The sequence below is a fragment of the Theropithecus gelada genome, chromosome 7a (genome assembly GCF_003255815.1).
Source record: "Theropithecus gelada isolate Dixy chromosome 7a, Tgel_1.0, whole genome shotgun sequence".
Taxonomy (NCBI): domain Eukaryota; kingdom Metazoa; phylum Chordata; class Mammalia; order Primates; family Cercopithecidae; genus Theropithecus; species Theropithecus gelada.
Window position 1 is genome coordinate 53,722,458 of NC_037674.1, and position 15,927 is coordinate 53,738,384.

The 15,927-nt window shown below is 55.1% G+C and overlaps 1 protein-coding gene across 8 annotated transcripts in view; it reads right to left on the minus strand.

The window, feature by feature from the left end:
* The window catches only part of LINGO1 (leucine rich repeat and Ig domain containing 1), a 207,255-nt gene that overhangs the window by 97,720 nt on the left and 93,608 nt on the right, over positions 1–15,927 (minus strand). Inside the window, exon 1 of one of the 8 annotated variants that reach the window (XM_025390122.1) lies at positions 9,966–10,099. The exons of the other annotated variants lie outside the window; for them this stretch is intronic. The gene's annotated coding sequence lies outside the window, so the exon portion shown is untranslated. Of the gene's footprint in view, positions 1–9,965; positions 10,100–15,927 lie in introns of those variants that run through there. 8 annotated transcript variants of the gene reach the window in all.

Consider the following 15,927-nt stretch of genomic DNA (forward strand, 5'->3'; position numbering starts at 1 on the left):
TTCACCTCCACTCCTTCACTCTGCCATGGTGCTGGCTTTTGTTTTGCTGAAGATTTCACAGGGCTGGAACACCTCACACAGCCCACCTGGGAGGGAGGACAGGGTGGCCGGGGTAGCCCCATTCAGCAGAGTGTGCTTGCTCAAGGTCACACGGCAAGCTGGCCAACCGTGCTGGGCTGCCAGGCCCCCAGATTGCAGGGCCTCTCTGCTCTTGGCAGCTTTGAAGGTGCCAGGCCATGGAGGATCCACTGGCCAATTTCTCGCTGTTGGCATCTGTTCACAGGCCTCAGGGGCCTCTGGTTCACCATTCTTGGGAGAAGATTGAGACGTCTGCAGGAGGCAGCCCGCACGGCCTTGCTTTCCGCCTCTTCTGCTCCAGCGGGGCGCCTTCTTCCCCAGCCCCCTCTCTGAGCCTTTGCTCACCCAGAGCCCTCTCCTCTTCCCCTCCAGAATCTCTCTTCTCTGATCCATTTCATTAAACTCGCACCGCCCTTCAAAACCCAGCTCAACCCTTGCTCCTTCTTTGTCACCACAGTCCCTGGATCTTTCTCTTCTTCTCCAAGAACTTCAGTCCCAAATCCCTGTTTCCTTGAACAACTGCTTCTTGCCCTATGTTCCACTGTTTAACATTACTATATTTGCTTATTATTTTGTCCTGTCTCCCCTGTGAGACTGTGGCTTAAAGAGAGGCATGGTGCCTGTGTCACCTCTGTGTCCCCGACAGTGAAGCCTGGCTGATAATGAAGATTCCATCCTCCTTTGGCACTCTGGGGGCCACAGGGACAGTAGATACCTTCCTGCCCTGTTTCCCCAACTTCCAAGTGGGCCTGAGGTCTGCATCCTGCTTCCTTCATGAGGCTGCTGAATGAGTGTGGGAAAAGATGGCAGCCCTGGGGCAAAGACAGGGAGGCTGGGGAACACTGAGGCTTGGACAAGTCAATTCCTCTCTCTAAGCCTCAGGTTCCCTATCTGTAGACAGGGTTAACCCGAGGATTCACAGGATGCATGCATTAAAACGCAATCCTCACGTCCACCTTGGGAGTATGTACTGTCATTCTGCTCTATTTTACAAATGAAGAAAGGCCCAGAAAAGTTGGAGGAGGCAGTGCTGAAACCCAGGAAATACGCGGCTCTGGAATCCAGCCTCCACCACACCACTGACTTTCAAGCAGACCCTCTGCACGCTTCGGCAGAGCTTGTTCCTTCTGAAACGTGCTTACCCTCTCTGGGCCTCTGTTCTCCCCTCTGAGGGGCGGGCACACAGTGACATTCTGCAGATGATTTTTGCTTGGCCAGGGCAGGCTGATGTGCTCCCTGCTCCTTGAGGCTCTTTCAGACCTCAGGTCCAAATTCCTCCCATCTACAGTGGTTCTGTCCCTGTGGGGCCTAAGAGGTGGCTGTGCCTCCCCTACCTCTGCCTTAGAACTTCCTGGCCACTTCACTTCACCCACACAGGGCTTCTGTCTGTCCTTCCCTGCACCTCAACCCTTGCATCCTTCTAGGTGACTTCCCCATGCTGGAGGTGCCCCAACCGCCTGCCCCCAGTCACCTTCAGCTGCCATTCCCTCCAGCCTCTATCCCAAGCCACACCCTGGCCCTGTCACCACCATGGCTCCTGGTCAAACCTCCCATTTGGCCCTCCAGCTCCTCTCTTTACAATCCTCTCACTGCACCAAGACCTTCACACTTCACCTTCCATCACTGCCCTTCTACCCTCACTGCCTTTGGTGAGCTTGAGTTCCATGGTCTATCAGCATAATTGATGCTCAAATACCTTGCCCCCCTCCCCCTGGGCAGTACTTTCATAAAACCCCAACCTGGATGAGTCCAACCATCTTGGCACTTATAGCTGGGAGGCCCAATACAGCTAGAGAAATGACCCCACCGTGAAGGCTGTGCCCTCTGTGAGCTTGAATCCTAAATCTCCAGCAATTCCCGCACTGCCTGGTAGTCCCAGCTCTAGCCACCAGCCAGCTCACCGCCCCACTCTCCAATCCCAGCTCTAGCCACCAGCCAGCTCACCGCCCCACTCTCCAACCTGGCAGTGGCCCCACCTCCACCCTCCTCCTGCCTCCCCTCCTCCATGTGACTCGTTACTCCCCACTGAGACCTCACTTTGTTTTCACTGGGGAAGCAGAAGCCAGCAAATGTGAACCCCAGTCCTCTGCCCCTGCACATTCTAGGAGCCCACCAGCTTTGGCCTGCACCCGCCTTCCTGCCTGATGAGGGGTCTCACTGCTGTTAAAGGTTACTGGCTCCACTTGGACTCCGAACCCACCCCTCTCATCCCCAGGAATTCAGCTCCGTCCCATCATTATGTTATCTTTTAACATCACCTGTCTCTCCCTCTTTACTGGGTCTTTTCTTCTTCCCAGCAGCAAACAATTGTGTTCTGGTATCTGCCATCCTTTAAAAATCCCCTTCCTTCATTATGCTGAAGTTTTTTTGTTTTTTTGTTTTTTTTTTTTGAGGCACAGTCTTACTCTGTCACCTAGGCTGGAGTGCAGTGGTATGATCTCGGCTCACTGCAACCTCTGCCTCCCTGGCTCAAGCAATTCTCCCACCTCAGCCTCCCAAGTAGCTGGGATTACAGGCGCCCACCACCATGCCCAGTTAATTGTGTGTGTGTGTGTGTGTGTGTGTGTTTTGTAGAGATGGGGTTTCACCGTGTTGCCCAGGATGGTCTTGAACTCCTGAGCTTAAGTACTCTGCCTGCCTCAGCCTCCCAAAGTGCTGGGATTACAAGCATGAGTCACTGTGCCCGGCCTATGCTGAGTTTTTAAAAAATTAATCTCAAAAGGTGATATACTGTATGATTCCATCTATGTAACACTCATGAAATAACAAAATTACAGAGGAGGACAAATTAGTAGCAGCCAAGCAGTAGGCGTGGGAGCAGGGCTGGGCGGGGAGGGGTGTGCTGGCACAGAGAGTCTTGTAGTGTGGCGCAGATCTACGTCTCCATTGTGGTGCCGGATACACACACAGGACTATATATAAACACACATACACACGAGTGCATGTATAACTGGTGAAATTAGAATCAGGTTTGTGGACTGTGCCAACGTCAGTGACCTGTCTCTGATATTGTCCTGGAGTTATGCGAGGCTGGGTAAAGGTGCACCCAGCATCATGCCCACAGCTGACTGACTTTGCCCTTCCTTTGGGAACCCTCTCCTGGCTTCTGGGATTCCACATCCTTCTGGCTTTCCTCGCACCCCCTAGATGTACCTTCTCAGCCTCCTGTGAAGGTTCCTTCTCCTCCCTCAACTCTGCACGGTGGTAACTCCAGGGTCCAGGACTTGGTCCTCTCTCCACCATCCACGTCACTTCCTGGGTGGTCCTTGCTTTGCCCAGGTCTCTAAACCCCATCTATAGTTGCTGGTTCCCACGTCTCCATCCCCTACACAGACCTCTCCCCGAGCTCCAGGCTTGTGACCACGACTGTCAATAAGACATCTCTGCAGAAGGAGGTGGTCAGAAACGAACTCCTGATCCTCCACCGCACCTCCACATCTCAGAGGATGACTGCAGCGGCTCAAGCCAGGAATCGAGGGTCCTTCTTGCCTTCTCCATGACCCTCTCCCTGTTCCCAGTTCTGCTGCCATGATGGGGTCTGCCACCCCCATCACCATGGCTACTATTTTGACCTAGGCCTCCATCACGTCTGCCTCACTCTCTTTCCCTACTTGGCCCTTCCTGCAGCAGCTGGAGAGATCTTTTCAAAACCTAAATCAGATTGTCATCACCCCTGCTTAACCCAAGCTTACTCACCGCCCCCTGCCCCTTGGAAAATATCCCACGGCCCCAGAGTGCCATGCAAATGCCCTCATTTGGTCCTCTCTCCCCCTGCCACTGCCCTTGGCCACACAGCCTCCTCATCCCCCTCAGGGTCCTCCCACAGGTGCTCCCTCACCTGAGGGCCCTGTTGCCCTGTCTTACCAGCTGTCCCTATTCATCCCATCACTGCACTATTAACATTCCCTGTTTGCCCCACTGGCACGAGGAGCATGCACAGCCAGCACCTGGAGCGTGGCAGGCACTCAGTAATGCCTGTGGAGTGAATGGGCGAGCTCTCCCTGCTCTCCTCCCTCCCAGAAGCATCCTCTCTCTCTTCCTCCCGCGATGAGGTTGGCTTGCTTGGGCACGGGGGAGGGTGCGCACGTCTCTACGCGCCCACACATTCCACTTTCCCCCAAACAATAACTGATACCCAGATGACTCGATGACACGATCATTTCCCCACGTCTTGGCTGGGAGCTGCTTCCAGTGGTAAAAGTTTGCTGTTTTATGGTCCTAAGAAGACATCAGCCATAACGTGCTAAAATTATCACCTAGTCGAGTCATCTGTTTAAATACTCTGGAAACCAAATACTCCAGGGCTGAGTGCTATTCCCAGTGGTCCTGGATGCCAATGGTGGGCCTGGTTGTCTGGAACACTGAGCTCCTGGGTCTGAGCCCACCCCAGCTTGGCCAGCCTACTCTGCAGGGTGACTGTGGTCACACGTGGGATGTGGCAATGCCACACTTCATGGCTGGCATGCTGCATGTACCCCATATGGGGTACTCTCCACCCCTTTCACACATCCATGGGGTGCTAGGAGGAAATGGGGCAGCCCTATCAGCGTGGGCCCAGCAGGCAGCCTCAGGGCTGGGCAGGGCGTGGCGTGGGGGCCTAGGAGGGGTCTGAGGAGTCAGTCATTTATGACAACCAGATTTGGGCCCAGCCTGAATATCACTGTTGGAATGAGTGGAATTACATGAAATGTCATTAACTGTCCTGAGAGGTAGTAAGCTTCCCATCACCAGCGGTGTCCAAGCAGAGCAGGGCATTTTAGGAACAGAGTCTCCAGCCCTGTGATGCTGGGACTTGGGCCACAAGTAGAGTGGAGTTCCAGAGCCAAAAAGACACAAATTCAAATCCCACCTGTACTACTGACAGCTTGGGTAACCCCAGGCAAGTCACGTAACTACTCAGATGCAGTTTCCACAAAGAAATAATGGGAACAAGATGTCTGCATGCAGCAGGTGCCTACTAAACACTGGCCCAGCACCCCACACCCGCCCTGTGCTGGGGCCCGTATCATTTCCTACTTCCTCCTCATCAACTTAAATACCTCCAGCAGTGCCTTAGTAGTCTCCAAATATCCTTTCTGCTGTTCCCAACACGTGCCCAGGGCCACCCTCCTCTCCATTCATCTCAGGACAAGTGCTAGGACCACTTCCTCCAGGAAGCTGTCCCTGGCTGCTCTGAAGGGGGCTGGGCTACTCTCCACTGGCGCGCTGTGCACATCAGGTATTTGAGGCTGGTACAGCTCTGGTGTCTCATGGTCGGTTGGGGGAGGGAAACATACTGTGTGTGAGTGGATGTGTCCTGCAATAATGACGACGACAAATACTTAACGTGCATTTACTATGTGCCAGCCACTTCACAGGTGACCAGCTCATTCAACCTGCACAAGTTAGGAGGGAGGCACTCTTCTTATCTCTATTTTATAGAAGGAGGAACTGAGCACGGGGAGGTTTGGTGACTTCTCCAAAGTCTCACAGCAATAAATGGCAAAGCCAGACTTGCAGCCAGGCAGTGTGGCCCCAGAGTCTCCATTCCCCTCAGCTTCCCAATACTACAGACACGGCTCCCCACTTTGGGCTCTTTTCTTTCTTCTTTTTCTTTCTTTTTTTTTGAGACAGGGTCTCACTCTGTCACCCAGGCTGGAGTGCAGTGGTGTGATCACAGCTCACTGCAACCTCCACCTCCTGGGCTCAATCAATCCTCCCATCCCAGCCTCCCAAGTAGCTGGGACTACAGGTGTGCACTACCACACCCAGCTGGGCCCTCTCATTAGTTCTGCAGAGAGTCAAGAATTATCCTAGGTGTATGGCTATGTACACTGTGATTCTGGAGTCCAAGACACGTGCAGGAATACACACACACGCACACGTACACACACATGTCTACAGAGCATCAATAACACAGACTCAGGCATACACAACATGAGTGAAGAGCCATCTACTACCAGTTCATCGCCTGAGTGTCTCTGTCTCCCAACTCTCCTCCTCCCAAGCCAAGGTGGGCAGGGAGCGAATGGTGGAGATTCAGGTACTGTCCACCTCCACTGCCAAGTCTACCCTCTAGATGTCAACATTTCAAACCTCGGTCCACCCATGTGATAAGATCCGTTTGTAATGGTGGCAACCTTGAGGCTCAGAGAGGGTTGGATGCTTCCCTCAGCTCACACAGCAAATCAGGGCCCAGGGAGTTCCCAACAAATGCTTCCCCACACCTTTCCAGGGTCACCTCCAGAATCTCAGATTCCAGCCATTTCCCTTATTCTCACCTGCTTTTAGTAGGATATAAATAAAAAGAGAAGAGAAAACAGTAAGATAAAGAAGGGAAACAGGAGAGAGGTGAGAGACCCAGGAGGAGAGGAGATGAGGAGAGGGGAAGCCTGAGCCGCAGGGTGCTCAGCTCAGCACCCTGCTCCCCAGCGCCCCTCACCCACAGCTGCCACCCAGAGGAGTGCAGCGAGGTGGGGGTTAACTCTCTGCCGTGGAGCAGAAAATGAGGTTCCAGTTATTAGTTGATTTATTGCTCTGTCCTCAATCTGCGCTCAGGTCCTGGAAGGAAATGTTCCACTCGAAAGCATTAAGCGTCTTCAAAGAGCAGAGGCATTAAAAATTGAAATCATAAAATAGACACGTAAATACAGTGGAGGTGGGGGGGGGCAACTCCCAGGCGGGCTGAGGTGGGGGTGGCAGGCCCAGGTGCCAGCCAGCCTGTGGGGCCGCCACATGCATGTAGGAGCCAGCGTGTCTACCAAGGCGAGGGGGTTATTCCTTCCCAGAACTGGTGCCCCCGCCCTGTTCACACTGCCCAAAAGCCCTCCACTGGCACACCACGTGTGAGGGGATCAGAACTGTTCCGCCTGTGAAAGCACGTTTCCCTCTTGGCAGAGGGTCAGAAGCTCAGCCCCGATAGTGGGGAAGGAATGGGAAGGAGAGACAGACAGGTAGGGAGGGCTCAGCCTGCTTCTACCCTATCCAGCACTAAGGAGGAAGACAGCCTCGGGAGCCTGGGGCAGGGCAGCCCCCACTAAGCCCAGGCCCAGGCTGTTCTGCACAGGAGGGAGCCTCAGCAGACAGCGTGCAGCGGAGGCCCTCAGCACGGCTCAGACCCCACTGCACACCTAGGGTGTGGCTCCACTATGGTGGGGAAGGGCCCGCCCCAGCCAGGCTGGACCTCGGAGGGGTCCAAGAAGGGTCCGAGTGGACAAGGAGGGCCCCTGCTCCATCAACAGCTCATCTGGGCAGTGGAGTCATGAGGCAGGTGATACAGCCCCTGCTCCCTCTGCACACGCAGAACTTTCCCAGGGCTGGAGGCCCAGGGAGCTGGGAGCAGGGCCGAGGCCTGCCTGGAAGCTAGTGCCCAAGAGGATGCTCATCAGCAGCTACAGAGATGGCGCCATCCCCCACGGGAGCAGGGCTCTCAGGCCGGGCCTGAGCTTACATCCCTGACTCGTTATCACCCACCTAGGGAGCCACCTTCTTCAGGGCCCACAGAAGGGCCTCGCCACAGCCCTCAGCTTCACACACAGACCTATGCAGGAAGACACGTATGTGTGAACACACAGGGACAGAGCTGGAGAAGGGCAGCACCCCAGACACACGGGTTTAACAGCCACACGTACGAATGCACATGCTCATGCATACCACGCCCATCCCATGTATACAGAGGAGCATGCCCACACATGGCTGTGCATGTGACATGCACACAGCATCCACATGTATACACACACGTGTCAACATGCACACCTGGACGAGCTCTCACACGCACACGTGCATGTGTGTATGTGTGTACAGGCCCACCCACGTATGTATTGCGTGCCTACACATGTACAGGGCACATATCCACACACATTTGCATGGCGCTTGTCCACACACACGTCCACGAGCAAGCCTCTGGACCCCCATATCGGACCCCAGAGATGCACGCCAGGAGCCAGCCTGCAGTCTTCTCGTGGGAAAGGGGAAGGAGTCTAGGGACTGATTAGCATCTCTGCCTCCGGCAGTACAGACCCCTTAGCTGCATCTGTGTGGCCTTGGTCACCCTCACAACCCCCTGGGGTCAGGATGCCTGGTTTCTGTGCCTGCCCCAGCCCCTGCTTCTCAGCTGTGTGACCCTGGCCAGAACCCCTGACCCTCTTGGTCCATGTACTCTGTGGGCTACCAGGGCCTCCCTGACTGCTACAGCCTCTTCCTCAACCAGGTGGTAGGGCTGAGAAGAAGCCCCTAACCTTATTTCCTCATTTCTAGCAGCAAGAGAGGCTGGGGTTGGCCTGGGGTAGAGGGAACTGGGGAAACTGACAAGGTCCCAGTCTGTGTCTGGCAAAGTTTTCTGCCAAAGTCCTCCGCAAATGAGGAGCTTGTCCAGGCAGGGCAGAGGCTCCAGAGAGAACTGGGGCCTCTGGGAGGGGTGGGCAGTCAGCTCTCCCTCCCAGGGGCACCTCCTGGGATGTCCTCCTCACTGCCTCCTCGAGAGTGAGGCCAGCTTTGCCTAAGCCCCTCTGGGCAGTGACAGTACTGAGCCGCTCTCCAGGCCTAGAGTGGCTGGGTGGTGGAGTGAGGAAGCCCACAAAGTCTCCTGCCAGCACCAGCACCAAGACACTTCTACTCGGGGCTTCTGGGACCCCATCTCCTTTCCGTCCCTTTAGGAGAAGGGATGGTGGTCAACTGAGCGCCCCTTGTCCATGTAAGATCAACCCCCACCTCCACCCTCACAGGCAGACCAGAGTCACACAGTGCCAGGAAACACAAATGCCTCCCAGGTCAGGCTGGCATGGAGATGAGGATGGGGAGGCCATGGGAGACACACAGGGGCAGCCACCACGCAGCACTCGGCTCCCACCGGCATATGCTTGCTGGGCCTCTGACTTTTCAAGAGACTCCAGAAGCCAGATTTTGATGAGAAACCTCCCAATCTTCCAACAATCTGTGGGCTGAGGTTTTTGCCACACTCTGTGGCTAGAACACACACACACATGCTCTCATACATATGTGTACCCACATTCATGCACATATATACAATCTCATTCACACACTCATACAGGTAAACACATACACACTCACATTCACAAACACACATGCACACTCACATGCTTTCATACACATATATGCACTCACACACATGCAGACTGGCACTTATACACAGGTGCACACATACACATTCTCACACATACACACATACACACACAACTATGAGACAGATTCTGCCTCTGAGCCATCACTTGTGACTTTTAACTTAGGCAAAGAGAGAAACTGAGGCTGGGGACAGTGAAGCTGTGCTCAAAGCTCTTGTTCTCTTCTACTCAGCCTCCCTGGCAGTGAAGCCCCTTCTTCAGCACCCCTCCCGCCGACCTGCCTCCACCTCTCGTAGCACACACACCACCACCCCCTCGGCTTCACTAAGGACCCCTGCTCCTACCACCAGTCCCACCCCACCCCTCCACTCCAGTACCGATCCTGGTCCTGGCACCTCAGTCCCCCACATGAAATTTTTCTTAATTGGGAGCTCATTAATTATCTCCATGCTTTCCAGAGGAAATAAACGCAATTAGAGGAATAAGTGGCATTTTTATTCTGCAGCAGACTCAGCTGAGCGGCGCCCCGGCTTGTCCCTGCCCCAATGGCCAGTCCCGCTGCCTGCTAGGTCCACATGCCTGCCCCTCTGCCTGCATCCATCCCCGCGTGTGTGAGCACAGTGCCTGCCACCAGGCCACCCGGCAGCAGGTCGCCTCTTGGAATCTGCATGAAAAACCATAAATTGTTGAGAAAGGGCCTCCTTCCCCATGCAACAGAAGGTTAGAGTGTTTAAAGAGAGCAGTGGAACTGTTTTTATTAATCAGAACTGCTATAAAGAAAGCATTTTAATTAACATAATTATCCCGATTGAGAAAAGCAGTCCTTACCCCATAGATACTTTTCAGACTAAAGATGCAAGCTGTCACAATCAGTCATAATTAAGTCAACCAAGCTATTTTTTTTTTCTTGAGCTCCCTTCCCCTCTCGGGCACCCGCTCCTCCTTGGGTTAGATCTCAGAGTAGAGACCAGGCAGACGTGACAAACTCCTCATGCTCCTGCGCTCACACCCCAGCTGCCTCTTCAGCTGCATTCCAAAGAGAGAAGGCCCCAGGCCTGGGGCCCAGCACCAGGACCCCCTCCCACAGCTGGCTCAGCAAAGCCTCCCCGCCTCCCTCATCCCTCCACCCACAGCCGAAGGACTGTCCCTCCCAGACACCTTCCGGGACTCTCCTGGGTCACCAGGCCTGGAGGGGATGCAGGGGAACAACGGAGAGCCAGAGGGCAGCCTGACCAATACCCTGGTCTGAGTCGCTGCCCCTCCCACCTCGATGCTCACATTCACCCCTACCCACTCCCCAGTCCACTCCTGACACAAAGCCAAGGTCATTTCCTCCTGTGACAGCCAGAAATCTGTCCATACCACAAATCCAAGTGTTTAACCCTCCCACCCCAGTCACCCCCCTTCATGGCCCTCGTGAGACCTAGCCCTAGCCCCCTCCAGCCACACCTCCCCAGGCTCACTCCACTCTAGCCACACTGGCCTTTCAGAATCCCCTGGAGCCTCTGCCACAGGGCCTTGGTATGTGCTCTTCCCTTTGCCTGCTGCCCCCCTTCCCCCAGCCACAGCCACCCACCCTTCTCAGCTCACAGATTCATCCTGCAGTGCTTAGCCCTGGTGTCACCTCCTCCCAAAGCCCTTCCCTGCCTCCCCGACCTGGTGGGTCTCCTCTTAAACCCTCTGACAGCACCCCACATCTGCCCCTTGCTGGTAGATACACCGCAGCTACACGACATTGTTGGCATTCTTTATTTGTCATCTCCGTTCAACTAGAGAAGCTCCATGAAGCACCCGGTTTGATTGACGGCATTTTTTATTTGTTTACTGTTGTATCCCCAGTGCCTACCACAGTGCTTGGCTCCTGGTCCAGGCCTGCTCTAGGTCTCAGAAATTCTGTTTTGAGGTGGGATGAGCAGGGTTAGAGGAAGAAGCACCTCCTGCATAGTTTTGGCCTTGGGGACCAGGCTGGGGTCCCCAAGATCAGGATGTGTGACCTCACAACTTCATCCTCCCACCCCAGGCCTCAGCTTCTCCATCTGAAATGGGCAGTCAGGAGCAGGTAACTTCCCCTGCCCCCTACTTATGCCCCCACCCACCCCAACCTCTAACATGACCCCCCAAAGCAGAATGTCCCTCCCGCTGCTGCAGAGCTGGAAATGCTGGCAAATCCACCTGCTCACCAAGTACCTGCACCTTCCGAGGCCGCCCGGTGGGGGTGAGGCCGGGTGCCTGCTGCTCCCGCCCCTCTCTGCACCTGCAGGGTGACACGTGCGTAGGTGACACCACGGACGTATTTCACCCCGACATGCTGCAGTTTCCGCCCTGAAAAGGTGCTTAGTTTTTAGTACATCTTAAATAGGAGCCTGCAAAGTGTGTTGTCAGCGCTTTTTAAATGGCTTGTTAATGCCCCCGTAAAGCTCAGCACGCCGGCCAGGGAAGACAGCTCACTCCTGGCCCCAGTGCGGCCTGCGCACCCTCGCAGCCTGTCTCTGAGCACACAACCTGGCTGAGCCTCTGGGCTGGACTCTGGGTTTATCAGGAGGCCCAGGAACTAGACTGTCCCCCAACAAAAATATGCCAGGAGCTCCTTGCCCTAGGGCCACAGGGAGTGGCAACCCTTTGGGGATGGCAGGAGGCAAGCTGGGGCCCTGCCTGGCCGAGGAAAGAGGAATGAGCATTGGCTTTAGAGTCAAGTGGCCCAGGTTCAAATCCCTGCTTGGCCACTTACAAGCTACATGAACTCAGGCCAGTGACTAATCCTCTCTAGGCCTCAAGTTTCCTCATCTATAAAATGGTGATGCTAACTCCTACCTCAAGGCAATTTTTAAGAGTGATTCAGGAAGTGGATACCGTGCCAGGTAACATTTAATTTTTAAGGTGTGGTAATGGTATCACGGTTCTGTCTTTTAAAGGGTCCTCATCTTTTAGAGATATGCACTGAAATATTTCTGGAAAAAATTATACAACATCAAAATAACCTGGTGGTGGTGGAGAGTGTGGGGGTGTAGAGGAAACAGGGCTGGTCATAAGTTGGTGCTGGTTGACAGAGCATGGAATTTGAGAACCATCACACGGGCACCCGATGGATGCTCAGTAACCCAGGGGTGCACTCTCCAGTCCCTCACGCAGGGCTATGGGCAGCAGCAGGGCTATGGAAAGCACCAGCAGGGCGCTCCGGGGCTGGGCCTTCACAGCGCCCCTGGAGGCTCCTACAGTCCACAGAAAGGAGACACACAAGTCAGGGGCCCTCAGGACCAGCAGACCTGGGAGCCCCGAGTCAGGCAGCCCATCTCAGGTCCAGATTCTGTCCCAGCTGTGTGACCCAGGGCCTATCACTTTCCCTCTCTGAGCTCTAGCTTCCTGTCTGTCATTAAAATGGGGATGGTAACAACACCCCATCCTCCCCTTCCATCCCACCCCGCCCCCACTCCCAGGCAGGCACTGAAGGGAGTAAGTGTGAGGACCGAGACAGCCAAAGAGCAGTGAGCGTGGCCTGAGGCAGGGGTTTCATTAACCTTAGAACCCCCTACCTTCCTCTGCGAACCTAAATACAACCGTGTCATCTATTGAACGCTGCTGTGGGCAGGTGGGCCTCCTGCTGAGCACCGCGATGCAGACCTGCTAAAAGTCATCCTGCCCTCAAGAAGCTCCTCAGGGAAGAGTCATTTCTGTGGCCAGGATGAAGGTGGTGGATAATTAAAATAATAACAATGACGACAACCGAGACTGACGTCTCTGCGTGCTTCTGACGTTCCTGGCACGTGTCCCGGGCTTTACCTGCACCTCTCCATCAACCCTTAGCACCACCTACGAGGCAACTAGTATCACTGTCCCCTTTTAGTTGGGGAAACTGAGGCTCAGAGAGATGAAACAAGTGAGTGCACAGCCAAGTCCTGGACCCAGGCCCCCACCCTAGTCCAGGCTCAGCAGGGCAGGGAGGGGCTGCCCCTCAGGCCTGGGCATCCCAGAGGGATGAGCAGCACAAAGTGCCACACCCAAGCAAGCCCTCCGCAGGCCTCAGTTTCTTCACCTGTGACATGGGGGCGGAACAACCCAGCCCCAGCTGGGGGGCATCAGGAGAAAGTGGCACAGGTGGGGGAGGGGGCCACAGTTCCAAATGGAGCCGAGGCGGCTGTGAGGTAAGTCGGGGCGCGGGGGCGGGAGGCGAGAGAAAGAGACAGATCTCTCAGGCTCAGCTCAGGCGTTGTGATATTTTTCCCCAGGTTATATTTTTAGATGGACTACTTTCTCTCCCCTCCCCCTGCCTCAGTAGGAGGAGGAACACAGAAATAGCCGGGCGTGCGTGTCTGAGCCGGGCTATATATAGTGGGCACAAACCCTGTCACCCGGGGCTTCTCCCACTCCCTGCACCCGGAGCAGGAGCGGGGAGTGGGGAGGGGGCCCCTTCCTCTTACCCAGTGGCCCCAGGGTCTGCTCAGCTCTGCCCGCTTCCTCCAGGCACCCCCATCCCAGCACACACCTGTACACACACATGCACACATACAGACACACACGTGATTGAAGCCTGTCTGCACCGACTCAGCATCAGGGCTTTTCGAGGGGTCCAGAGCGACCTAAGGGGCCTGAATTGGGCAGGGAGGGTGGTGTGAGCCAGGCCAGGAGAGAGATGATTTTGCAGGACCCAATGGCTGTGACTCTCTCAGCCTCGGTTTGCTGGTCTGTAAACATGGGGACATATCAGGTCTGTGGGCCCTTTACCACTTCAGAAGATGCAACTAATGTCGAACACATTCCCCCAGCTGCGCCCATCTGAGTCCCCATTGTTGAGATGAGGAAACTGTGCGGGCACTGGCCATGGTCAACAGCAAACCTGCAGTGGCAGAGACACTTTATAGTTTCAACCTCGCCTCTCCGGGCTCAGTTTCCTCATCTGCGAAGTGGAGATAAAGTCAGCACCCACTTCATGGGCTATGGTGAGGACTGGATGAGGAGGAGGCACATAAAGTGCCTAATGTGGGCTTCCATAACTAGGGAGAGGGCCATGAGCACCCAGGGGCAGTAAGCACTCCCGAGTCTCCCTACGACCTCCCTTGGCCACAGCCCACCACTGGGTCAGGCTCCAGCCTCATGTTCAGGGGCTGAACCATGCCCTCCCCCACAGTCTACCTTGGCAGGCCTTCAAGAAAAAGCCCACAGCCAAATCACCCACACCCAGCCCAGGGCAGGTATCAGCAACTGCTTCCCAGGTGGTGGGTGGACCCTGCCACTGCCCCACCCCAGGAGAGCCTGAGATGAAGGCCTGGCCTCCTCCCAGGCCTCCCAGTGCTGGTCACACTAGCCATGCTGAAGTATCAGAGCAGAAGGACCTAACCCCCATACCCACCCTTTCCTGATGGTGGGGCTCCCTTCTGGGATACTCCAAATGGGTGTCCAGGCTGGTTTGGTGTGCCCAGTCCAGGGGCAGGTCTACACAGGCTCTGCCGACTTTCTGCCCCAGGACCTGAGAAGGACAGAAAGCCCTGAATGGGGAATTCAGCCATGGGGGTTGGGGGTTTCAGTTTCCCCATCAGTACTTATTCTCCACAGAGGAATTTAAATCCATCATCTTGGCTGGGCGAGGCGGCTCATGCCTGTAATCCCAACACTTTGGGAGGCCAAGGCAAGAGGATCACTCGAGCCCAGGAGTTTGAGAAGAGCCTGGGAAACATATCGAGACCCTGTCTCTACCAAAAAGAAAATAAAATTATCCAGGCATGGTGGCGTTGCACCCAACTACTCTAGCAACTACTGGGGAGGCTGAGGTAGGAGGATCACTTGAACCCAGGAGGTCGAGGCTGCAGTGAGCTATGATTACACCACTGCACTCTAGCCTGGGCAACAGAGCAAGACCCTGTCTCTAAATAAATAAACAAATAATCAATTATCTTGTTTAACCTTCACAACTTCCCCGAGGAAGGTACAATGGTTATTCTGCAGATGGAGAAACAGAGGCCCAGGGTGGGGAAAAGGCCTGCCTGGGTCATACAGAAAGCGACAGGCAGCTCTTGTGAGAGGTAGAGCCTGTATCTGCCGGACCTGGGAAAGCCAGGATGTGAGCCTGGAAGGTGGACTCCTGTGTTGAACAACTGGCTTGGAAAATTCCTGAACATGTGTCCATGGGGTTGAGAGAGAGCTGGTTTGAGACGGCTCCACCACAGCACACCCAGGGAATCTACATGGAGCGGCCGCCCCACCCCTACTCCTGCATCCATCCCCTGGCCATTGAGTTTTTGAGCCCAAGTGCCAAACTTCATTTTCCTGGCTGCAGAGTTCCATTTGGTTGGTAGGTTTCAGTTCAGAGCTTCCACCATCTGAGCACCCACAGTGAGAACTGCGTCTCACTGGCAAATGTGGGACTCAGCACCTTCATCTGAGTCACCAGAAGATTAGGGCAGGAGGAGGGCACAGCCCTAAGCTGCCCCACTGAGACCTTTTTCTCCCCCAGACCAGTGTCCAGTGTTGACCCTTTGGGCTGTTGACTCTACACAAGTCCTCCTGAGTGAGCTGAGCACCTGTGTCTCCACCCCCTGTGTCTCATGGAGTTCCTGACTCCACCCAGAGATCCCCAAAGCACTGGAGAGGGGTGAGGAAGAAGCATGCATCCCTGCAGTGGGCTGCCTACCCCGCAGGTACCCCACCCTGCCTACCCCGCAGGCACCCCACCCTGCCTACCCCACAGGCAGCCCATCCTGCCCGACCTGGCCTGGGTACAGCAAGACCCAAAGACCCAGAGGAGGAAAGACTCAGGGTCAGAGCAACAGCCATCATCAGGAGGAAGGAGCACAGGTCC